The following is a 27,271-nucleotide window of genomic DNA, read 5'->3' on the forward strand; positions in this document are numbered from 1 at the left end:
AATTAACATTTTTCATTTAATTAATTATTTCCCGAGCTAATTTATTATAACAGTTTCATATTCCATTTCCTAGTCAAACAAGGAATAAAATTATGGAAAGTCACGTGAATTTTTGAAGTGGTGTCATATACTTCCTTGCAGATAGTTTCGCTAACAAACCATCAGGACCTTTAAAGTGATTAACATTTTTCTCCAGGGACCATGTAACGTTCCATTTTAATACGTAATTTACGCGCTTCAGGGTGACAGATACATCCCTAGGAAAATAATGTTAAGCTTTTCGACAAAGAATGCATTAACCTGGGGACTGAGGAGCCAATTTATCACATTCCTTTGTAGTTGGAAAGATATATCTTTATAGTAGTTTTATTTGATCTCAGTACTGTAGAGACTGCCTTTGAGTAATGCCTGGTATGAAGTTGACAATTGTTAAATTATATTTTCAATGCAGTCGGAGTATAAATTACATTAATTTAAATATTGTTCTCATAATCCAGTGCTAAATTAATTTCATTTTATTTCCCAAGAAAGCCACTCTAATGTTGACATATAATTTCTCTGAACTTAAACTTTCAGTAAAAATTATTAATGGATATCTCAACTAAAGATAACACATGATTAAATTTGCGGTCGTTAAATGATGCGCATTAAAGCTCTCAATCATATTACAATTCAAGTTTAGGTACCTCAGAATACTGGAATACCCTATTTTCTTTTTCAAACATCAACCTCTCCCGTTTGCACTTTAGACATGTTGCTGAATAGCTTCCGACATAATAGTAGGTTTTCAACACTTTGTAGGTACAAATATGGTGTGGAATCAATTACCCTCAATTGCAGACAGGATGTGCCTCCTACGGGAAGAGTTATACCATGACTGGTAATGGCCCTTAATACTCAAAGACAGTTCCAGCCTAGAATGTCATGGCATTTGGACATTCCATATTTCCTTGTGGCTTCGAGAGGGTCGAAGTTGTTGTTTATGATGAAGAAAAATCTTTCCTTCTCAAAAATCTGTAGCGATAACCTCAAAAACTGTAGTTCTTTAACTGGCTTAGCTGATGATACTAATATAGCTTAGCTGATGATACTAAACACTGATGGCCTTCACATTATTTGAATGAGTTTTCGTGATTAAGATAATATTTATTTCATTACAAATCTTAAGCAAGCGTATTTTGGGGTGATTTTTGAAAGTGTCACCTCTCACTTCCCCAAATCCATCTCGGTGAGTACATCTAACGAACAAAGCACCCGCCACGACTATTCAGTATGAATGATATTTAACAAAGGATGAGGAAATTTTTCAGTGATATCTATGCATCTCAGTGTCGTTGAACGGTCGTTTGAGGTCTTTCAGTATTGATAGAGTAAAACCAATTCTGCTCAGCCACTTGAAGTGTATTCACCAGGTATTACAGCTTCGTCTTTGGGATGTAAGCAAACGAATTCGACATTGAGGAATAAGGAAAACAAAGTTTCTCGGATGATAAATGTTCACATTGTTCTGATATGAATATTAAGCTCCTAACCTAAGTTATTCTGTCAAAAGCCATCCTTTCCTATCTGATCATAATTCAAACCATATGTGAACAACGCCTTAAAGAAATATTCATCTGAGAACTCGAACTCATTCAACCAAGCATTTAATTCCACTTTTATTATTTTTAAAATATTCGAAAATACAGTATTTTTCAAATGAGAATAAGACAATATTCAAATATATAGAACAAATACGCTGTTTAGACAGAATTTCGATAGCAAATTAGCAAGGAGTTTCAAGAATAATATAATGTATGTTTCCTTACAAATCCTTCCATATACTTAGTGCAGATGGATTTATTCCTTTGCGGATATACGAAATTCTTTCCGCCATAATTTTGGCTGTCGATGTTACCACCAAGTTTGCTGAAACTGAAATTAAAGCTTATAAAACTTCTGCCCTATTTGATTGGATATGGGAATTTATGAATTTACACTATAAAACCTGAGCTATGGTATATTATTAGAATTCTGAACAACTTTCACAAGAATAAAAGCTTATTTAAATCATCTCATACGCTTTTGACTTTTTTCTATCTACATATCTTGATGCGAAATAATAACTGAGGTAACTCTTTGTAGCATATTACGTAAAAACTAATGTTCATTACATAAAATTAATAAATTAGCTGTATTCTGTCATGCGATACTGTAGCTCATTGCGGTTAACATGAAAAGGAAGAAAAGGGAAATCGCACAATTCTAATAAGTTTAATTTCATAATGTTTTTTTTTCGTTTCATCATAATTTATTCCATTGTGAGCCTAGGAGAGAAGAATATTTTATAGCCATAAGTGTTAATTCCCCCTTTCTTCATATCTTGGACTCATCTCCTACTAGGGAGTTACACCTACTTGCTTCATCTTATTTCTGTTTGGTTCTCATTATAATCATGTAATATCTTTATGCACCCTGGTAGGGACTTCCTAGAATGCTCATTTAAGTTCAAGGAATGCACATACCAGTTTCTCACTTTGATAGGTTCTTTCCTATTTACATCGCAGTGGCTTGGCATGGCATCTTCATCTGGGTGATTTTGACGATAGTTATGCAAATTTTTTCCATATTTCCTATTCCTATTTTCCAATTACTTTGGCAAATTCTTTGAAAAATTTATCTAACCATGTAACTGCATTTCTTACATTATTACAGCATTGCTAGAAGCGGGAGTGAACACATTCAGTGTATCTTGTGTTGATTTTATACCCAACAGATGGTGCTGCTATGTTTCTTTAATGGGCGCGTCCTTACAAATTATAGGTGTGAAAGAATACGCCCGATTCGAATGTAACGTTGTGTCAAAATTTCAAAGCAATCGTTAAAAATCTTTCGGGAATTATCGATTTTAAACAAATGAACATTTACATTTGTATTTATATAGATTTGTAAATGTGAAAAAATAAAATATTAAAGTGGAATGATGAATTAGATAATCTTAATGTATGTCTTATGGAGTTTTTATACTCCTTCAGAATATTTACTCCATACAAAGCATTTATTTTGCTTTTCAAAATTTTCATATTTGTTAATTTTATACAAAATGAAAACTAATACACATCGCTTATATACATTTTGATTATAAACTTTTGTACAATCAAAATATATTAATTATTACTTCATTAATCAAACGAATTTAGAGACTGTATTTTTAGAGACTGCATATCAGTAATTAAGAGAACCATTTCTATGAATAAATATCGCTCGAAATATCACAACATTTTTATCAGAAAGAATGTTTTACAAGCGTTACTTTATTATAAGAAACGTATGCGTTGACTATCTGATCGTATTTTTAACTTGTTTCTCTTAATGCGTAAAGTAACTGCACTGCTTTCTTGAAAGTAAAAAATAATGTCCTTGCCAACAGTGTATCAGATTCAGTAATTAGCAATGATGTATACTCGTCACGTAATCAAACATACCTGGGGAATTGCAACATTCAAAACCACAACACGTGCGCAGTTGTGGTTTTGTACAGTCTAACATTAAATCTATATTGTTATTAGAATTCTAAAATGGTGTGTGAACAGTTATATTTCTTGAGAAAAATCAGAGGCAGTGGTCTTCCCAAAATTTTCTAGCAAACTCTCCAGTCAGGGCTCCATCGCTTTCCCTACTAATAAAATTATGGATCTTCGGTAAGACCACGAATAACTTGCGTGGCATTGGTAAACAACAGTAAATCCAACATTTTTACTGAATCTAATATACAAATGCATATTTTGAACGCTTTTTTTGCCGACAGAATGAAACTAAAATTTGGCACAGAACTGCAGTTCTAGTCAGAAGACAGTATAACCTAATTCCATTCAGTTATTCAGTACGATTATGAGTGAATGATCTTATATGTGAGTGAAAGAGCAGACCGATAGACAGTCAACCATTGGGGTAATTTGATTTAAAATTTTATAAAAATTTATATTTTAGATACTAACTTGTGGATCAAATTTTATTACCTATTTCTTTGAATTTTGGAATGATCGAGTTCATTTGTAGTCATATAAACAGTAATTCCTATAAATAAATTCGTAATTTGTTTAAAATTTGATAGAAATCTATACATTTGATCGAAAGTCCCTCAACAAGTTTCATATGTCTAGCTCAAATCGTTTTTGAGTTTACTTGTGCATATACTGACAGATAGATAGGAATAATACGAAAAGTGTTTTAGAATTCAAGGGAGGTTTGAAACCAGAAGATTTGTCTGTAACTTAAGATCGATTTTTTTGACTATTACAATACTTAATCAATACAGTATAAACGAGAAGATAAAAATCAAACCAGCCCTTAGAAATCATTTTATATTTGTAATTCTCGCATTTATTTTCATAACTTCAAAATAATCTACCATGATTATCTACTTATTTTCTGTTATTGTTTATGGCTATTTACAAGCTTGCTGAGGAACTATCAGCGATTTAGGCTGTGGGCGCAGTAGCTTCTGAGCCAGGCTCCTGAATACCCGAAGTCTGACTTCTAGCTCATATGAAGATGACACACACATTCGCTTGCACAAAACCTTTTCACACGGGAGCTCTTTCACACATCTCACAGATAGAACACAGGGTAAAGAACAGCCCTGCCCGAACCAGCACTCGAATCCGTGTCGCGAGATCAAGAGAAAGATGAGCTACCCCTAGACCAGTACGCCGTCACTTCTTTTCTAAATAATACTAGCGGGTTAAATATATACACGATACCACAGTCACCTGATTAATGTAAATGCGCAAGTCATTTAAAATCTATCTAAACATTATTTTGATGTCCGATGAATTTTAACATTAAACAACCCTGCTCAGTATTCATATGCCATTTTGGAATTAAAATAATTCATTTACGAAGTTATTTATTGAAGGTAAAAAAATGTAATACATTTCATTAATCGAATATATAATCTCTTAACATGAATAATTTTATAGAAATACATTGTATTTTGAAATTGTTTTGTACCGTCCACAAAAAATTACTTGCAATTGTTGAAAAGGAATATATTGCAAATGCCAAAATAGTATTGCATTTTCTCTATAAATATATTAAATAAAGGCGATGACAATAAGAGCGATTAAAAGTATAAAATAAAATATATAAAAAAGAATTAAAAGTATAATAAATTTCTCTACATACTTTCTAGATTTAATGAGTTTAATGGAATTACCTGTTAAAACTAATTTTAAAGAAAAAAAAAAAGAAAAAAAAATTGCTTGATTTTTTAAAAATACATTACCAGGTATGGCAATATATATCATTCTGAGTCAATACAATTTTATTTTTCTATTTCGTATAATACTTTAAAATATCAAGACAACATAAATGTATCGCAGACTCTGTTCGAACTCGACGAAGAATAAAGAAACTCAACGACTCAAATAATCTGATGATACATTAGAAATCCTGACAGATTCTCGTAATCCTCATCATAAAAAGTGAAAAATTGCGCGATAAATATTGGAAATAGGAATTTGGATCCTTTTTTAAGTTCGTATATTCTTATTGTGATATTCGATTTCCGTTGACATACCCTTCCAATAGCTTAGAATGAGAAACTTTATTCCCTTTCTTTCACTCAGGAAACGGAATTCGGCAAAAATAAAATTCATTCTTTGAAGAAGTAAAATTATTCGTTGTTGGAGAACATAAAAAGATTGATAGTAAGAAATATGGGAAATCTGAAAATAAAAAAAATAAATAAAAAATATATTGATATTTTTTTTCATTGAAGAATGTTTCACTAAATAAAAGTGTGGCAACCAAAATATAGTATGAAATGATTTTTTTAAAATTATCATCAGAATTTATATTAATAATATAGATTTTGTTATATTAAAAAAAGAATTTGTAGAGGGACGAGACTCTTTAGAACTTCAATCTGAGAAAGATGAAAATAATAGACGATCTTCAGGAACAGTTAATTAATTATTTTCTAAATTGTACATTTCTGAAGACAAAACAAACACGAACAAGAAAATTCACGACACTCACTTAGAATACAATCTAATAATGAGCTCCAAAAGGATTGTGGAAAATATACCTTGATGTTAATAAGGTAACGCCATCTGTTGTATCAAAAAAGTGTGTAGTAGAGTTAATGTAACAGGTGCAAATTTAAATGTGAGATATAAGAGATAATCATCGTTAAAGCAGTTATCCTTTAAAGCCTTCTTTAAGAAATATATCAATGTATTAAATCTTTTGCAAAGACTCGCGTCTATTGTAATGTCAAAGTATGAATAATGTTTAGCAAAACGATTTTTTTATGAATACTCGAGTTGCAAAATATTGAAAAAATTTATGATTTACTTTCATAAATTCCATCTGCATTTCCGTTACTTATACACTACGTTACATTTATATATTAAAAATTTACCAGCGTTTCCGTAAATATATTTTTGCAGTTATTTATAAAAATGAAGTGCAATTATTTAAAAACATAGTTGCACTCGAAAACACATAAAGGTATAATAGTAAAGCTTTTGGAAGTCCAAACACAACAAAAATATTTAATTGTGATTCTTTAATTTATAATTAAAAAATGACCAAATCAACAAATCTTCTTATTAAGTCTAATTAATATCTAAAATTCCTTTTTTTATAATACTCAATGAATAAAGAAAGAATTGAAATTATGAAAAAACAAATTATGTTTGGCAAAAATCAAATCAAATCAAAAAAATTTTTATTATTTTTTTAAGCGAATTTGCTTGAATTTAATTAAATTGGCTGAAGCTTATTTTCAGCCATAAATTGTTTGATTTTTCAAAAAAAAATATCGAAATTTTATAATGTTTATATAAAATATTAAAGCATGGTCAAATCCATTTTTTTATTCGATTTTGTTCATAGCATCCTTTATATCCTGTAAATATGAGAAACGTTGAATTAGTATCTGAGCCTCGTAAAAGAGAGGAATGTTCATTCTTGGCAGTTCGTTTCAAAAAATTACACAATTAACCTGCAGCACAACTCGCGAAATAAGCAGGACCTTGATTTAGAATTTCATTTTCAATATAAACACGAAGTTTCTCTTTTATGAATACCATCAAATATTATGTTTATATTTAGAAGAAAAAAAAGAAACCAGCATATATATTCTACAATTTATTATTATTCTTTCATTCTGTTTCTATTTCTCCTCTTCTCAAACCATAACTTTAATTTATGTATAGAGTTTTATACACTTATAGAATTAGATGAAACATATGTCCAAATAGAAATTACAGTTGAGAATCTTAAACAGACATCGAGTAATATAAAATGAAAATAAGAACGATAATTTGTATGCCAGATTTTCAGTACCCGAGCTGCCTAAACAAAAAGAAAACCACAACAAAGTCATATTATTTATTGATTCCGCCTCTAGCGTCTCTAAAAGGAAAATTAGAGCTCGGATATCTTACAAAATAATAACAGAAAACAAAAGCTGAAAACTTTTCTTCTCTTTCCTGCATGAAAAGGGAATAACAGAAAAAAAAAGAAGAATGAAAAAAATAATAAAAAATATTCCTAGATAAATATCAGTCTACCTATGGAAAAAAGGAATTTCCCTATTCAACCAATTTGTTTCTGGACTTTACTTCCACAGTAATTGAAGTGCACGGTAGTCCGCATGATTAAGACTCAAAAAGCACAGAATCCCCCCTCCCCGATCTACCTCTCAAATGCTAACGATTCAGATTGGCGAATCTTTTTCTTTTTCTCTCCCTGCCACCCCTCTCACTTCACAAGCCCTCGCATCTTTCTTCTGTTGTTTTTGTATTTCATCGGTTTAGTTTTTATTTATTTATTCCCTGCTTTCTGCAGCGTGCCTCCAATGTATTTATTTACAATTCTTCAGTTTCTCCCTCTGCTTTTGACTAACTACTTTTTCGCAAGTTTGTTAGTAACTTGACATTCTCTCTCTACGAGCCTCCCTCCCTTTCAACAAACGTGGCTTAATTCAATTTTCTTGCGCATTCGCGTCGATTTTTTTCTTAGCTTCCGATGGCAACGCCGGCGTCGCTGTTGTTTGTTTTTAAAAGATGCGTCTCTCATTAAAAGCAAGAGGAAATGCAAGAAGACAAAGTCGTTGTGTGACGCTGGTATCGAAGCACAAAGGAGTTTGCTTCCACTCGCCACCGAATTCTCTTTTGCTATTCAAGTACCCACTCGAGAATTGCAAAAGGGGTTGATGGCGGTGCTAGAGAGAGGGAGGGCCCTGAAGTGTTCTCCGATTGCGTGAGAATAGAAAGAAAAAATTATTGATGTTCTAAGTACATTATATACATGGATTCTAATTATAGCCAAAGAAATCCTCTTCCGATTTCTCTAATGATGGAAATCTCAGAAAGTTTAAGAAAAAGTTAAAAAAAAAATACTCAGGATGTTAAGGTTATATTTAATACCTTCACTGTCTTTGAGAGAATTGATGGAATTGTTTTTTCCGCATAGATCAATAAAGACACAGGCTTAATTGAACATGTTATTTTTATTTCTTTTAAAATCAATTTAGCAAATAATTCATAATGATCTATTAAATGATATTTTTGTACAAAAAATGATTAAAAAAATAATTTAGTTTCAATAATTTATGTTTTAATTAATAGGAATTTATATAAATATTCCTAATTTTATAAACAATTTAAAAATTAAAGCAGAGAGTTATTTACAAAAAAAAGTGATATAAGAGAATTCTCTTATATCATTTTTTTTGTAAATAACATTGCAAAATGATATATAAGAGAATTATGCAATGGATAATGATATGACATATACCATCCACTAAATAATCAGCTTGAACAAAATAAAAGATAAGGTCATTAAGAACATAAGAAGGCATTCAAATATGCCAGGTATACGAAACATAAAAGCACGGGAATAAAGAAAAAAAAGAAACATGAAAGTCTGATTTATTTGAAGTGAAGAATAATAAATATTCAATTGGATTTAGAGACTGTGTATTGCCACTGTGTTATTGCAAAGTGGTTTTAAGACTCTTAAATTCAAAATGTTGTCTGGTATAGCCAGGAAAGTACCGTCTACCTAAAGTAACTATGCTGAATTTATTAGGACTAGTTATAACATCCCTAGTGGCCAAAGCGGAAATTATAAAACATAACTCAAAATATAAAGTAGATCAGCCAAAAAGTCAGTTATAAACATGTAAGCTGTACCATAATAGACATAGGAAACAATGTCATGCATCTGTAAACCTGGCGAAGATAATGCTGATTAAAATTATGAACTTTCCGTGACTTGAATAAGGGTTCATCTGAAATTGAAAAATGCATTTTCTTGTTTTATCATACATTTTTTCCGAGTTAATGAATGAAATTTAAGCTACGGACAAAGTAAACAAAAATAATCATAAAAAAATTGTGAAAAACATACTCAGAGAAAGAGAGATCTGAACATACAATTTTAAATTTTAGACAAAACTTCTTTTAAGTCATTGAAAGTTTCTAAAATTAATCGCAAATATCTCCTGAACAATTACAAATAAATTTTCTCTGTAGTTTATTATGGTACAGCAAACATTTTTTTAACTGGACTTTGGGCCAATATCCTTTATTTTTTTAGTTATTTTTATAGCTTTCTTATTTCGTCACTAGAGGACGGTAACCTGTCTCAATAAATTCAGCACAGTCACTTTACGATAGGTACACGTTATTTCCTTGGCTATACGAGCAGTCGTTTTGGTTTAAAAGGTATAAAAGGACTGTAATCGATCAACCTGTACGTCATGTTTTAGCAATGAAAAACGTCGTGGATAAAATACCCATTCTCCGGCTCAAAATTTCAATGCAAATTATCACATATATGCTTTACAACCAAAAGTATCAACTGCATCCTTTCCAGAAGCATTTGGAAATTTCGTACGCTGAGGTGCTTACTCGTGAAAGAATAGACATATTCGATGATTCCAGACAATGTCTGACAAAATATTTATTGCAAATATTCTCAAAACATAGGGATATTTAACAATATCTACCATATGAATATGATGTTTCGAATATTTATGTGAAATATATGATTTATTTTTTCATTCTTGAAATTTAATTTAAACGTTAATGGAAAAAAAATAAATTTAAATTTATGTGTATTTCTGCGATTAATTTCCGAAGATGTTATTAAAATAAATTCTCCAAATTCAAAATATTTTCACTTAATTTTGCAAAAAAAAAATTATATGATACTTTTTAGATCAAAAAGACATTGTTGTATTTTTGAATTAAAACTCAATATTATGACATTTTTAAGGGTATCGTATTTCATAATCATAGCATTTAAATGTTTCATGTTTATTTCACCATATATAAATGTACTGGTTTCATTACGTATTTAAATTTTAATAATTTTGCCATTTTGAAGTTAGTAAATAAATTATTTCAAATCACACCGAAATTGCATTTTTGATAAATCAAACAACAAGGAGCCTCTGAAAGAATCCTTAGTCGTGTTAATTATATTTTAAGAGCCAAATTTTCTAAATTACATGCTTCGGATTGTTAATTCACGAAATCTGAGAGTCATTAAAATAGGATACACGACTCCATGTTGGAATTCCTTGGAAACATAGAAACTAATTAGGATTCAAGATCTCTACAAGTTGTTTTAGATACGGAAGTCACCGACCCTTACTCACATAATTAATGAAAAGTTCATTAGTTAAATCTCTAATTTATTCAGGCTTCAGTTTCTTATTCTAAGGGGGAATCCTCAATCCGCTAATGAACTCGCCTGAAATTTCAGAATGCATTCCCTTCAAGCTTCTTTATTTTATCCGTTTAAAAAAAGCTGTTTTTTCTTAATATAGAGAAGAACAAAAGCAAACTTCTAAGGAAATGTGATTTTTCTATCTTTGCAGTTGAGGTTTCCGTATTTTTCGGAACAAAGAAATTTTAATTAGTTTAATTATTTTAATTGGTAAGGGAACATGAGTTCCTGCAATTATCCATTATTTATGTGATAGTTGCCATTGAGTGGTCAATTATACGACAATATTGTAGAGATGTATAATATCCTTATATAAAAGCCTTTTTTATTATAAAAAATTATAAAGCCAATGAGAATATGCATCTGTGGCGTTGGCAACAGGAGTTCAAATACATCATTATTGACAAAAAAAAAATGTATGATGGAACATTGTCAATGTTGTCATTTCTATTTGATTTTGCTGCAATTCAAGCTTTGTATTTAGTTGATTATAGATGTGTATCGCATATTACTTCACAAAGTAGAAAAAGTGCTTTAAATTCTATTAATTAAAATTATGGTTTTTAATGGATTAAATCGTGTGTTTATTCACCATTGCCAAACATCCAAATACTATCTGCTTTAAACTGGGTTACTTGTTTAAAAGTTTTCTTTCAAATTTTTAAATTACAATGAATTATTTTCTTATTAGCGTTTACAGTGTTGTGCCAGTAGATTTCTTTTTCTGAGTGATAATTACACTTTCTCCTAGGTCAAAATTTTATTCGGCCATGTTGTAGATAAATTTGCGTTTTTGTAGTTGAAAGTAATAAATAAATAATAGAAAATAATTCAATGTCAAATTTGCTTTTACTGAAATATTCTGGAAGCTCTTGTATGTGTGGTAAAATATATATATATATATATATATATATATATATATATATATATATATATATATATATATATATATATATATATATATATATATATATATATATATATATATATATATATATATATATATATTTAACATTACCCATTTGCCCATCAATAAAATTGAAATCCACAAAATCTAATTTAAACTTAACTAACTCTAATTTAAACTTATATTAACTTCATTCTAAAATATTCTCTTATTTCCTGGTCCCATTCCACTTTTTCTATTTAATTTATTCAACACGAGTTCCAAAATTGCTGAATCGACTAAAAACCAACAAGTTCCCACACTTCGAGTGAAGGGATAAAATATTGTTTACTTAAACATATTCTTCTAAAATACTCCTATGATTCCATTGCCTGTGATTAACACGTGTTGGAAATCTCTATTAAAATCTCACAATATATATTCAGAGGGATAAAATTTCCATCAGTTTTTCCACATTTCGTTTTGTGTTGTGCTCGTTGCTTCTACTTGAACATAATTCGTGCCTCCAGGGATGGAATAAAGCAAACTTAATAATTCGAAGTTCTCTGTCTTCGGCCACGACTCTGCTTCAAAAATTATCCACACACACACACACACATACATACACACACACACACACACACACACACACACACACACACGCACATACATATATAAATATATATATTATGTGAGGGTGAGTGATTCGCAGAACGATATGTTACATAAGAAAATCTTTTCGATTTCAGTAAATACTCCCACATGAGTTAAAATTTTATATAGAAATATATGAAAAAGTAAAAGGAAACATATCCCTGTATGTTTTGTTCTTTTGATATATTATATTGCATTGCATTAAATCTGTTCATTTTAATTCTTTTATCTATTCAATTTTTAGTGTCAATGAAAGTCCTAACTATGCTGCTATTCTATAAATTCTTCTAATGTAATTGCTTGGAAATGGAAATCCAATTTTCCATGTCTTGTGCCTTGAAAAATGCATCTTTTATTAATTGTCTTTTGACGTTGATAACAATTTTGACAATTAAGATTGAGAAAGAATTTTTTTCTTGCAAAGCAGAAGTTTAGATTGAAGTATGTTAAAGAATTTTCTCACTAAGTACTGAATTAATGCCCGCAAAATCCATATTAATTTGAATCATTTATTGATTAACGCATAATTGGGGAGGTGAAAATTTAGTACTTTAGCGGGGAGGTGTAGTCTACGAGGCCGCATTTTCTTTACACTAAAATTAAATTTTCAAATGATAGTATTAGTATGAAAATCAGGCAATATATTCTGCAGATATTTTTCATGATATATAAATATGTTTTAAAAATTTTCAAAGTATATTACCATTGAAAAAGGTAATTACTTTTGAACATACATTCTTTTCTCAAATTACACGTTAGAATAAATAATATTCTTGAAAAAATATATTACTTTTAAAATCATATTTATTTTTCCTCTATGCAAAGGTATATAGATAACACAATATAGTGAAAAATTCAGCAATTATATGAGAAATAAAAATAAAATTGACAATGGATAAAACTGACCTTTTTATTTTATTGGCATCATTTCTAATCAGAAACGTGTGAACATTCGTAGCATAGTTTTTAAGAGAGTATTTTAAACATATAGGTTAAGTATTAGTATAAAATTCAGCCTCTAAATTCTGTAGATATATCTCTTGGTATATTATTATATTTTAGAAATTTTTCCAAAAACATCATCACTCGAAAAACCAATTATATTTGAACATACATATCTGAATTAATTGAATGCGACAAAAAAATTCTTCTGTACAATTATTCTCATCATTGAAATCACTTTTTGATTCATTTAAAAGTCTCTGGAGCTCTGCTCCATAAAGGAATCAGAAGGTTGGATGATATTTTGAGGACCAAGTTTTAGTGCCATCTGCTGAACCTTGTGTAATACTGGAACTCTAAAAGAGAGATGCGGTCTCACAGACGTCGTGCTAAGAAATGGCTGAAATATTTTTTTAAAAAAAATCTTCTGAAACCGGTTGAAAAAGTGCCCGTGTAGTGAAGATCATGAAACAAGAAGCTACAGGGGCAATCCATTCTATTAAGCTAAAAATAAAACTGCTGTGACCGAAAGTTCATCCTTAGAGGTCTGAGATACTGCAGTACCGAGTTAATTATTAAGACAATTTCATACAAAATTATCTAATTCCTTGTTAGATCCTATTTAATCTATTCATTTAAACTTTATTGAAGACACGAATCACAAGGAAAAAGCATTTGACAAGAATTATTTTTTACTTTAATAATAAATGCTTCCAAATGAGAATTATCTTTAGAATATAGTAAAATGCGGGTAAAAATATCAAACGTAACAGGCTGCCAAGGGAGAGAAGGAATTTTGGATATTCCTTCAGAATGCTTCATGTTGTTATAAGAAAATCTTTGACTACATTAAAAATGTTTTTGATCAATCCATTGAATTTGCTGAATACTGAAGTATATAAGTGAGATTTATGTGGGTATATGCGAGTCAAGAATGTTCTATTAGATAAGGACATTCTCTCTGATCAATCTTTAGACTTTGTCAAGTAATCCCACAGAAGTGAGATCCTTACTCAGAAGTATATGAAAGAATTAAAATAAATATTATCCTCTAGGTTTAATACATTATGGATTATCGCTTTGGATATGGTTGTTTTTAAATTTTCAATTTATTTTCTTTGATATTGAGATTTTTTTCATGTGGATGAACATTTTAACTATCTTGAATACTACAATTTTTTCGAATGTAATTCAATAGCAGAACAAAATAAAATAGAATACTTCCATTAAAATTTTTTACCTCTTTGTTCATTTGATCTAGCATCATTCGTTCCTGAAACATTTTATGAAATAAGAAATTCATATATATATATATATCACTCGCTTGTATTCAAACATCAAAACTACGGCGCTTCCATTCTGAGTCATATGTTTCTCATTTGCATTCCTCGTCTAATGAATTGTTTTCTTGATTAATTCATTTTAACTCTTTTCTCAAGAAACTTTCTATTCCGGCAGGGAGTAGAGGAATAGAAAGTTGCAAAAATATTTCAAGTGATGCACTTTACCATTAAGTTGATAATTCCGCTAACCAACCACCGAGACCTTTAAAGTGATTAACATTTCTCCCCAGGGAAAATAATACCGTTTCATTTAAATACGTAATTTACGCTCTGAGTGGTCGACAAATATATCCCTGGGAAAATAATGTTGGAGGTTTAGACAAAAAATATATTAAACTAGGAGGGCTGAACTAATTTTTCATTTCTTGTCGTTGGAAAAATATTTCTTTTGTTAATTGCATTTGATGTCATTGCATTTAAGAATCCTTTTAATAACCCAGGAAGTAAAAGAATTACTTATTAGCAAAATAAAAGTATAAATTATGGAATTTTAAATGATGTTCTGAATGTGTAACACATATTTGATGTCCTAAAAAAGCAAAGGATTTTGAACATTTTCTGATTAAAGTATTAACTTAAGAATTTATTTAATATGCTTATTAAATCTTATTTTATGTTCACATCGTGATTTTGGCATTTTTTGTTATTTGAATCCATGCATGAAAATTTTAAAAATCTTAAATATATATATGACCCAAACAATTATTGTCATTAAATTAATACAAAACATTCTGCTATTGAATATATGAGGCATTATTATATGCAGTATAGTTAAAGATATTGATCGTTATTATGTTTGATTTATATATTTGTATTGATTCTTTATAAAAATTAAATGGCATAAATTCAAACAATCCTCTTAAAATATGTTATTTGACTTTCAAAATATTTGAAAAATATATCTAAAATTATGTTTAAGACAGTTCAAGGTCTGAATAATAAATTATTTTTACTTTAATGCTATTCCATACATTTTTTGAGTTAGAATTCTCATGAATTTTAATACTATAAAATTTCATATCTGATTATACAGATTTGACTGAACTCACTGAAGACAGATAGTAAAACTCGCGTCATTTTATCCCTATAGAGATTGAATTCCTAAAATGTGCATATAAATAATGCATATAAATATGCATATAAATAATATATGTAATTATTTTCAAAAATTAGAACTCAAAATATAACATATTAAATCATATATTTTGGTGAGAATTTGTATTTTTCAGCCGGTTTAAAAATTTATATAAGGGAATTATATTATAAAATAGCATGAATGTTCTATTTCGTAGAGTAATTTTATATAAAAATTACAATGAGATTAAGTGCATATTCTTTGCCTAAGTATTACATGTAATATGCCTCAAATATCAATGTAATCAGCAGTGGTCATTTTTTTAATATTTCCAAAATTCAAAAAAAATTTAAATTTTAATTATAATATTTATTATTCATTTTTAACCAAGCGAAGTTATTTTAAAAACACACTAAATTACCTTAATTTTCCTACCTTTTATTCGAAATCAACTATAAATATTGTGGCATTTAAAGTTAATTTTTTTAAAGATTTTTCCTGCTATTAAAATTTATTATATCTATTGGTCAATCAATGAGATTTTTAATATATTATAATAAAATTTAATCATCCAGAACATACTAGGATTCAATGTTTTAAACTCTGGTATATTAGAATCAATTAAATATCATCTTTATAAATATGAAGTGGAATTAAATAATACTGTTTAAATGAAAGTTTTATCTACTTTGTGTTTAATAGTAACTTTATTTGAGTATAGTCACTATTCCACTATTTCCATTATCCGTCGTTTTTCTAAAATTACAAAGAAAAAAAAAGAAGAAAATTTGGATTTAAGAGAAATGCATCGTATCATTTTATCCATGATATTTTTTATCATATCATTTTTATCATTTCTGATATAATATCGTTTTTATGCATGATATTTTTTAAGTACCAAAATTATTTCTTCCAAGAAGTAATCGTTAACATTATTTTCTTTGTAATAAATTTTAAAAAATATACTCTGCTATAATGTTTCTGTTTATGCTTTATCTACCTTACTTATTCGAATCTATGGTACACTAATCTCCAGTTCTTCGTATTCCCACCAAAATAGTTTGTTAAAAAGGAATTTCTCATAATAAAAATAGTAACACGTACTTAGAGAAAAGTTAACAAGGGCAATGGCTAATAAACCTACTTTCGATCGGATTTTTTTGCATTAACATTTAGTTGAAGACTTAGGTATTCCCATCTTTACCGGGCTATCATTCAAAATTCTAATGTCAATTTTACTTTAATACCTAAGTAAGATTAAATGGAATGTCAATCTGCGTACTCCCTTCCTAATCCTTTTGAAGAAATTAATTGGTATTTAATAGATATTGTCCTCAATATATTTTATTGCTTTGAAATGTAAAATATCTTCAATAATGCTTTTCAGCAAAATAAAGATAAAATTCTGAACTACAAAAGTTACCATTAAAAAATAAAGCAATGTTAAAAAGCTAATATAAATTTTAATTATAACTAAATTATCCGGTCTAATACTAACTGCTGTTGCTAGAAAGTTTCTAGAATACGTCTATGTAGCTTAATTAAAATGTAAATTAATCTCTTATTGCAAATACATTTCTAAACTATTTCTATTTATTCACTGAATAGTAATCTAAAACTCACTGAATTATAATCTATAACTGATTCGAATCGCTAATAAAGCAGGATAATAAATAAATTCTTCAATTTTTCGAATATTAATTATTTAAATATCTTAAGCATAGCTCTTCAGAGAAAATATTTTGGTTGATGAAGATTTAGATAAAGCCCAGAATTTTATAAATAGTATGATGCATATTTGCCCACAAGCAGTTGAATGGATCTCTCTCTACTAAGCTATAAAAATGACTTTACTAAGCAACTTTAATGAAGAGGTATTTTCCTTAAACAGTGGCATTTAAAAGATTCTACTCTTAAATATTGATAGTTATATAATTTTATGCTAATGCAAGATTGTTAATAATGTTGTAAATTCCATAACATAGGAAATACTTGTTTTTAAAGCAATTACTTGTTGAATTTCTTATCGGTTGTTTAATTTTTTAAGTGTTAGTTTTCCTTCAGTATTTCATTAAAAACAAATATTTTGTTTGTTTGTTCTTTTACAAAAAATTATATGTTCCAAATTTTTTATTTCATAATCGTAAAATAAAGGGTGTCATAAGCGTTTTATATGAGTTGCCGCTAAATATACGAAAATCAGGTAATGTATAAAATATTATGTTGATAATTTTATAATTTAACAAGGACAATTCGTTGAAATGAAAAAAAAAATCTCTTCATCTCACAGATCACCTTATCAATAAATTATTTATCTTTTTTTAATGTTGCATACCAGGCACTCGCTAAACTCGAGTAAGATGGATGATACAACAATAACGAATTTATTTTGTGTTTAATTAATAATGGAGAAAAACAGTGCAGAAAATACGGCATGCTACTAATAGAAAAACAGGCTATTTTTTTATTCCTTGATGTTAAATGTTATTAACATAATAATCAACATGCAAAAAATAAAATATACTAACAATTACCGAAACATACAATATTACATTTATTGACTAATGTGGTGAAATAGTCGACAGACTGTAAATTAAAAAAAAAAAGTAATGAAATCCGTTAAAAAATAATTCCATTTATTTAATTTTCAAGATTTTAAGAATCAAATTGTTACAATTAGTCGGATAACAAAGACTTATTTAAGCGATTTGAAATTAGCAAAGTAAGGAAATAATTTCGTAAGCATAGCGAGTGGTTTTATCAAATCTTTCTTACATACTTCATAATAAAGACTTTATTCCACACTATTACCATAATGCTAGATTCTATAATATTGTTAATTTTGGAAAAGGATGGGAATGCCTTGAATTGCATTCGCGAACAATACTTACAAAACATTGATATTTAGCGGATTTTTATGATGAATCCCTGGCATGTGATTATTGTTCAAATATCTAAAAATCTAATTTATATTTTTCATGTATTTTTCCAACTGATTGAAATCAAAATTGGACATATGATTCAAATCATTTCAGGTGTCGTCACAAGGTTTTCTCACACATTTCTTCCAGCTGTTGAAATTTAATTTATTTAATACACAGCGTTTTGAGCTGTTGCTTTTACATGCAATGTGAAAGTAGAGAATAACATATGATCTACACTTTGAAAAATTTATTTCAAATATAAAAATATATATTTTGAGAAATACTTATTAAAATATATAAATTTTAAATTTGTGTACCAAATTTTATCTGCCTAGCTCTCTAAGATTTGTAGTTATCGAGTTCACTTGTTCATGAACAGCCGGATTGACAGACTTTCTCTAATACAACAATAACAACAATCTCTCTCAAATTTCATTCAAAATTTGAGAGAAATCTACACATTTGATTTTTAGGCCATATATCAAATTTCAACCATCTAGCTTAAAGCGTTTTTAGTTTTTCGTGTTCACAGACAGACAAATATAATGCAAGAATGTGTTTTTATAACTCATAAAGGTCTGAAATGTGAAGAATCTTCAAAATCTCGAGTTCGAATTTTTTATCGATTGCAGTATTACCTTCTTGTTTGTTCCATACGCGAGAAAGTAAACAACATGTTAAATTGGCTTTTATATATTAATGTATTCTGTATACTGGTGGCACTTTGAATGGAATAGTAATTAAATTTTTGCAACAAACACAGTCACTTTAGAAATCATAATGAGAGAGAAAAAGAGAATAAGCGAGATGAATTTTTTATCTTAAAAATTCTGAATACATTAGCTTGTACATTATCTAGATAAATAGAAGAAAATTCTCATTTTGAATATCTTGTTTTCACCAAAAAATATATGTTAATCATTAGAATATCTAGATATGGACACATTAATGTTTTCTTTTTTTAACTTTAATGCTAGACAAATGCTTTAAATATATTCCTTTACTGATATGGAATTATTCGAAAGCTTCAATGAAATTACTCATTAGTAAGTTCTTATCTATACTTATAATAAAGCTCAATGTGTGTGTGTGTGTGTGTGTGTGTGTTGGCGCTCTACAGGCCAGGTCATTTGACATACAGCTATCAAATTTGGTACATGTATACCTTAGAGGTCGAGAATGTGCACCTGGGGTCCCTTTTTTTAAAATTTTAATTATTAATTAAAAACTAACTTTCCCGCCAAAAAAATCTTCCATTTTCCCCACCGCCAACTTTTCCGCCAAAATAATCTTCCATTTTCCCCACCTCCAAATGAATAAGGCTTTTTCTCCCAACAGTAATGAGGCTAGGGTTAATATTTTTCGGCGGATTATTTCAAACGATTCTGTTTATTTTCTTAATGTTTGATGCATTTAAAATTAAACATTGTTAATTAATCCATGTTTCAGATTCATTCTGAAGTACTTTTGAATTAAAATAACACAGAATAAAGGAAATTAAAAATGTATAATCTGCATAGCGTTGCCCCAACTGGCGTAGAAAAATTCACGCATTTGCGTTACCTAACTGGCTAAGAAACTTCACGCATGCGCATTGTTCTGATTGTTGTCATGACAACCACTATCAACGTATGATTTAAATTATTTTTAGGTTAGTTGCATGCTTTTGTAAGTAAATTGTATTTATGTTAGTTATATATTTTTTGTATATGCTTATAGTTTTAAGTCCGTCGTTTTTTAAGTACTTTTTTTAAACCTGTTTTAGACCGATTATTTTAAATGATTCATTTTATTTTCTTAGTGTTTGATGCATTTAAAATTAAACATTGTTAATTAATTGATATGTTCATGATGAATCTGAGAAATTCTGTTGACGAATTCTTGAGATATTACATAAATTTAGAAAGATATTCTTTAGTGCCCATAAAGTTTAAACGCTCAGTGACTCTATTATCAGTAATCATATTATTAAAAAAAATGCTTTGTTTCAGTAAAAAACATTATTATATTAATTGCAGATGAATCATTTACACTTTAATTTAAAGAATAAATTCTAAGAGGGGTAACAGAAAATTAGAGAGATACATATCACGTTATGACTGAAGGCCTTTATAATATTATGAATGAATTATACGACTATCAAAATTTGAAGTTTTAAAATATTTTCCTGAAGAATCTATTAAAGTTGGAATTGCATAAAATATTTAATTATTAAAATTTTAACGAACGTTAAGATTGGTGAACCTGCTGGTTGCCAAATGCGGCTAGTCAATAATAAAACAGGAAGTATTCTGAATTGCCTTCATGAAGTAGTGGAGTCGTAGTATTAATAATATGAAAACAGAGGCGAGATTCGATGCTTACAAAAACAATTTCATTTTATTATTTTTGAACTCAAAATATATGTAAATTGATAAAAGAAAAATGTAGTTAAATGCATTTGTACTATGCATTACATGAAAAAAGATAGAATTTAGAATCAAGTAAACAAAATTATGTTTCCTAATATGAAAGGACTCATTCCATTGACAGCTGATATATTCAATATGTTATTCAATCAGTTGAATTTTTATAAAATTTTCTCCTACCCTTTCCAATAAAAAAATATCGTTTTCAGTTTTTTTTTTTTTTTTTTTTTTTGACGCAGCATTGTCTGGAGTTTTCGCAGCAGTGTCTGAACTTCAGTAAGTATAAAACATCATCTAATCAAGATAGTCTCGATTCCGTTACAATTAATCATTTTACAGATGTTGTATGAATCGTTTTTCTTCCTGTTTAAATTATATTATTGTTTCTTTATGCATTTTAATGAATGAAGAAGAAAGCATAACATTAAACATTACTAACCTTCGAATTCATGTGATAGAGGTGGAAAATGTTTATTATATATTTCACATGTTCTGCCGCTGTTTTAAGAAAAATGTTGACATTTTTGGTAAAGCTATATATTAAAAAAGCGTATATAACACATATTATAAAGAGGATTATTATATATATATATATAACGCATATTATAAAGAGGAAATATATGAAATTATTTAGTTTATGCAAAAATAAAATGGCTAAAAATGTTTTTATCAGAATAAATATGGGATGATCTGGAAATAAAGTGCCATTTTTAACCATCAACTTTTGCTTAATACTAATCAGTTGATTAAGTATGGTAAAGTTGCGCAGAATTATAAAAGAACCTTAAAAAGAAATTATGGATATTTTTGTAATTTCGCTTTGGATTGTTCTTAATTGGATAACCTGAAAGAGTATCCAGTATTTTCTTAATTATTTCATAATTTCCTAAATCTTATGAAACTAACATAGTTTTCTAGTTAGGAAGAAGAATTAATTTGGCAGTGAATAAATAAATAATTAATTATTTACTCTTTATGGCTAGATAATTGGTGCATAATCATTTGTAATTTCAATTCATTGCTCAATTTTCTAATTATGGTATTTTAAAGAAAATTGATATTCAACAAATCAAATCAAAAAGTGGCAAATGAAGGAAATATCTATTTAAATACGACTTCATATTGAAATCAATTGTTGAAAACAGATTAAAACAAAAGAAGGTAAAATTAATCCTTAAAAAAGGAGAAACAAGTTTAGTAAGATATAAGTTAAAAAGGATTATTTCTGCAAGATAAGGCTTTCATGTCAAAATTTAATGTGAAAGTAATGTGAAACTTCACGTTTTACATAAAACAGTAAATTATTTTTTATACGTAATTTTTTTTATTACAAGTGAAAATTTTCATACACTAAGATGTGAAGAAACACAAAATTGGGAAGGAATTTTATACAATATTAGCAAGTAGTTTCTTCATATTTTTTAAAATCATTTTGAAAGAATTAATTTGAAAATTTTGGATTGTGGAGACTTAAATCCATTTTAAAAGACTGAAACTAGCATTTTAGAAAAAGAGTTTATATTTTATATTTTCAATCAATTGATTTCTGAATAATGGTGGTTTAAAAAAATAAATAGTTCCAAAATGTCTACCAGATCCAAATGTCTATAGTTCGAAAAAAAATAAATAGTTCCAAAGTGTCTACCAGAGAGCGCTTTTTCCGGAAAAAATATAATTTTAACACAATAAATGACCAAAATGAAATACAGAAAAAATATTAACACTTATTGACTAGTTTCTGATCACTTTGTCATCGAACCATATTAAGTAAAAGTAAGGAAGAAATAACAGTACGTTGTTTGAGAAAAACAGTTCAGTTTGCAGAAACAAGGACAAAATTGCACAAGAGGAGCAGTTGTTATTCATGTCCACGATGATGTAGGGAAAGGTGTTCCATGTGACCACCCTCGTTTACTTGCTAAATTTCAAGTCGATGGACAGTGTGTTCAACAGCAGATCGTAACTGATCAACTGACATGAAGCGTTATGGAGTTATTTCAGTCATTCAATGTCGCAACAAGATACCGTCATCATTACAGCCGGAAACATCTACATAAAGCAAGACAATGACTACAAACATTTCTTACCCTATCTTGTTTTGCATAAAGCTTCCTCTTCTTCACAAGCATGCTTCCTCTTTTCGCTATCTCGACATTTTTTTCCTAGAATTGACAAATTTTCTCGTTTTTACACTTTATTACTCATAATTCTTGTTCTGGATTGTTAATATTGTTTCTGTGTTCCGTTTTTGGCCGTTTATTGTGTTAAATTTAATGTTTTTCTGGAATAGGCGGCACCTGTTGGAAATTTTGGAACTATTTTTTTTTTCAAACTTCCGTGAGCGCATCTCATGTATAGTCTATATACCAAATATCTCAGTAATCCGTTCACCCGTTTGCGTTGTAGGATGTTGTTTATAGGGAAAGTTTAATTATAACCACCCTGTATTATATCAAACTCTAAATTCAAAGACGAAATAAATCGCATCGTATTTACTACCTTCCATTAATTTAGGAGCACCAACATATAATAGAATAGAATACTATCACTCTCTAGACATTGAAATACGCCATCAAGAAAATAGTTCTAATACACTTTATCTTGGAACTGAAATATATGGCATAAATTTAACACAAATGTGTTAGATAATCAATTAGTAGCGACATTCCGATACCCATCCACTCCAATAAACGGCCACCACTCAGAGCACATTCGTGATAAATTGTGTGGCGATTTCGAATCCACAATCAATATGTTTCGCATCACCCCTTTATCAAAATTTACAACAGTAATTGAATAAACAACGCCTCGTTTACTTCAAAGCGAAGCATGCATGCAACAGGTATTACTTACCTTCATCACATTTATTCTTTTCCTGGTGTCCAACACCATGATACGAGACCCGTGAATAACAACCTGCATCTGTTATCTCACCGTAAATAATTCCACATCTGCGCCATAAGAGCCTTTAAAGTGATTAACAATTGCTCTCTCCTTCGCAGAGTGTGTAGTGGCTCTGTTTTAATTCATTCTTCACGGGGACAAAGACGTCCAGAAATAATGCAGTTGGGGATGCTTTCGACAAAGAATGCATTAACCTCGGAAGTGGAAGTTCTATTTATCATCCACATTCGTTGTTCTTGGGAGAATCTTCCATTCTCCGGTGGGATGAGTTGAGCTTCATTATTAAGATCAAGAGACTTGCGGGTTGTCGCTGTGGATGGCGCTTCAAGTAAAAGCTGTTGTAAATCGGTTCTTTTAAAAATGTTTAAAAGTCATTAGTTGATGGAAAAGTTTGGTGGCTGCGCGTATTTAGATGATAATATTGTGATTAAGTATTGCTCCATTTTTCAAACTATCTTTTCGCGTGTTTTAAAGAATGCGTTGCTAGTAAATTCTAGTTAAGAATTTTGTAAACACAGCGTGGTTTATCAGCTCTTGATAGATGTTTAAGGTCTGTAGAAGTGTAATGTATTTTGCATTTTATGCAACAAATTTAGACTCAAAACTTATTGGACATATTAACAGGTTTGTAATTTTTTTTATTGCTGATGCAACTAAATTTAAAGTCAAATCATTCTTGACTTTTTATAACATTTTTTACCGGTAATTATATATATATATATATATATATATATATATATATATATATATATATATATATATATATATATATATATATATATATATATATATATATATATATATATATTGTCTATTTCAACACAGTGACTAAAAATACAAGCATCCAGAAACGCAAAATCTAACTTCCAACAAGGTAGTATATTACTTTTGAATTTTGAACGAATATTAGCAAAATGTGCCATTTTCTTTTATATAACAATGTGCATTTAAATATAATTATTTAAAATTTCGGTGAATTAAATTATTAAAAGTTGTTACGCTTCTTTATCAATGTAAACGTAGTTTTGTATTAAATCGTGGATTTAAAGAGTTAGTGAATTTAATATTTGTCAGCTTGTTCATTCCTATATTTATATCCTGATAAATCAATTCTCACTGATTTAGATAAAGGAAATTTGTTATGTTAGTATCATACTGCAATTGCACATCTGCGCATCTTGCACCCGTTCATTCAAATAGAAGATGTTTATAATTTGTACTCATCTTCTTAACAATAATGCAGAACACAAATTGCGTCACAATGTACAAAAGTACCAAAAAGTTAAGTACAAAGCACATTTTCTTCTAAATTTATCTCTGAGGAAAAAACAATTTTAAATAGTTTTAAACCAGTGAAAACTTGTGTTATAATCCTTAATCACAAAATAAAAACATTACGCCGCGTAAAGATCATGGGATAAAAAAATAATCAACATGGTCCTAAATGAAGTATCTTTGTTCAAAGCATTACAAGTAATCCAGCCTTTGACCATAAAAAGCATGAAATGTCGGTAATATTAATCTCGACCACAACACTTAGATTAGGAATACTTTCATTCTTATCATCCGGTACATTGAAAAAATAATGTTGTGAATAATGATGTTGGAGATTTTCTATAGAAAATGTCTACATGGATTAAAACTTTTGAGTTCCACTTCAAAAGATAAGTGTCATTTGTATCGCCATTAAATTTGTGTTATTAATTCGACATGGTGATATCTAGCTTCTTTTTGTATGGATATGTTTGAAATATGTTAATGTTCAAGCTACAGCATTCTATAGCACAAAAGAACATTCGAACAGAAATCGGGACATAAGACCACAGTACCCTGCTTAGAGTGATGCAATGAACATTAAATTTAAAAAAAAAACCTGAAAGAAGAAGAAAATATTATATTTATTAATATAATTTGTTGAACAATTTTATTTATCTTTTGATGATTTCTTTTAGAAACAGAATACTTTTTGACTAGATTTGAGGGTGTCTAAGAGGTTTACTCGAGACCTAGGATTAGAACATTTGTTATATATCAGGAATTGCAGATACAAATTTAACCAAAGGTGTTACAATTACTGCCCTCGAAGCATTATTAATTCATTAAAGATTGCATGCAAGGACACTAAATATCCGTGAAAGGTTTCATCTGAATTATTTTAAACAACAGCTGAAAGTAGATTTTTTTTAAATTTTAGGAATTAGATTAAAAGAGAAATGCGATTAATTTTCTGAGGAAGTCATTGAAAATGAATGTATTGTTTTTATTTTAGCAATATGTAATATTTTTCGAGCAAAGGGATTAACATTAAAAGTTAATATGGAAAGTTTGAAGTCAAGAGACTGTAAAGTTTCTATTATGTGCCTTTCAAAGAATTTTTCAGATTGATCCAAGAAAAAAAAATCCTTAAAAAGAAATTTTAAAATAAATATGGAAGGATTTCATAAATTTGAGGAAAACTCCTGGGGTGTCAAGGAAGAGTTTATCGATTAAACGGAATTCTTCTTCTTAAATGTGATTACTTATTTTAAATTGAAATGCTTTCAACATATTATATGAGTAGTTTGCCCTTAAGTAATAGTTTTTTTACATAATTAAAATTTCTGGAGACTTAGGAAGATTAATAATAATAATAATAATAATAAAAAAAAAAAAAAAAAAAAAAAAACGAAATTTTTGAACCGAAAACGAAACCTGGTATATATGATTGAATCAAAGAGTATTAATAAAAAAAATTATTGCAAAGGAAATAAAATTATTATTCTAACATATGCTATCTAAGATGATGTCTATGTTTTGTGAAAATACCGAAAAGTACTTTTAAAAATTGAATATTTCAAAAGGAACTTAGTAATTATTTTTTTAATAAGTTTTGATTCTAGGTTCTGGATTTACAGAATTTTTCTTAAGACAACATATAAATTGTATTCTGTCAGTCTTTAATAGAAAAAAACATATTGATTCTAAATTTTGCACAGTATCTTTATAAACTTCTCTAAGTTATCTGGACAAAAATTATTTTGTAAAATGCCGAAGCAAGCAGAAATGATATTATGAAGTTAACTACAGTGAACATTGTTTCAAGTAATGTCAGATGTAAATTAATGTCTTTTATTCGAAACTGCTGCATTTGAAAATAGTAATCTCTTTGAAATTCATATATAAATTTCATCATAACTTTATGATTAATGGAGAGTTTGTGGTCAGTTGCCCTAATTTCAAACGCTAGATTTTAAATTGGATTCCCTACTGATCATACACATTTACATATGGGTCTTTTGTCAGGTGAATACTTGTATAATACATCACTTGGTATTATTATTATTTATATTTAGTTGAATATCTTGAAATATTTTAATTCCACATTTTAAATATTACTTGATGGAAAAGACGTTCCCACATATTTT

The sequence above is a fragment of the Argiope bruennichi genome, chromosome 3 (assembly GCF_947563725.1).
Source record: "Argiope bruennichi chromosome 3, qqArgBrue1.1, whole genome shotgun sequence".
NCBI classification, from domain to species: Eukaryota; Metazoa; Arthropoda; class Arachnida; order Araneae; family Araneidae; genus Argiope; species Argiope bruennichi.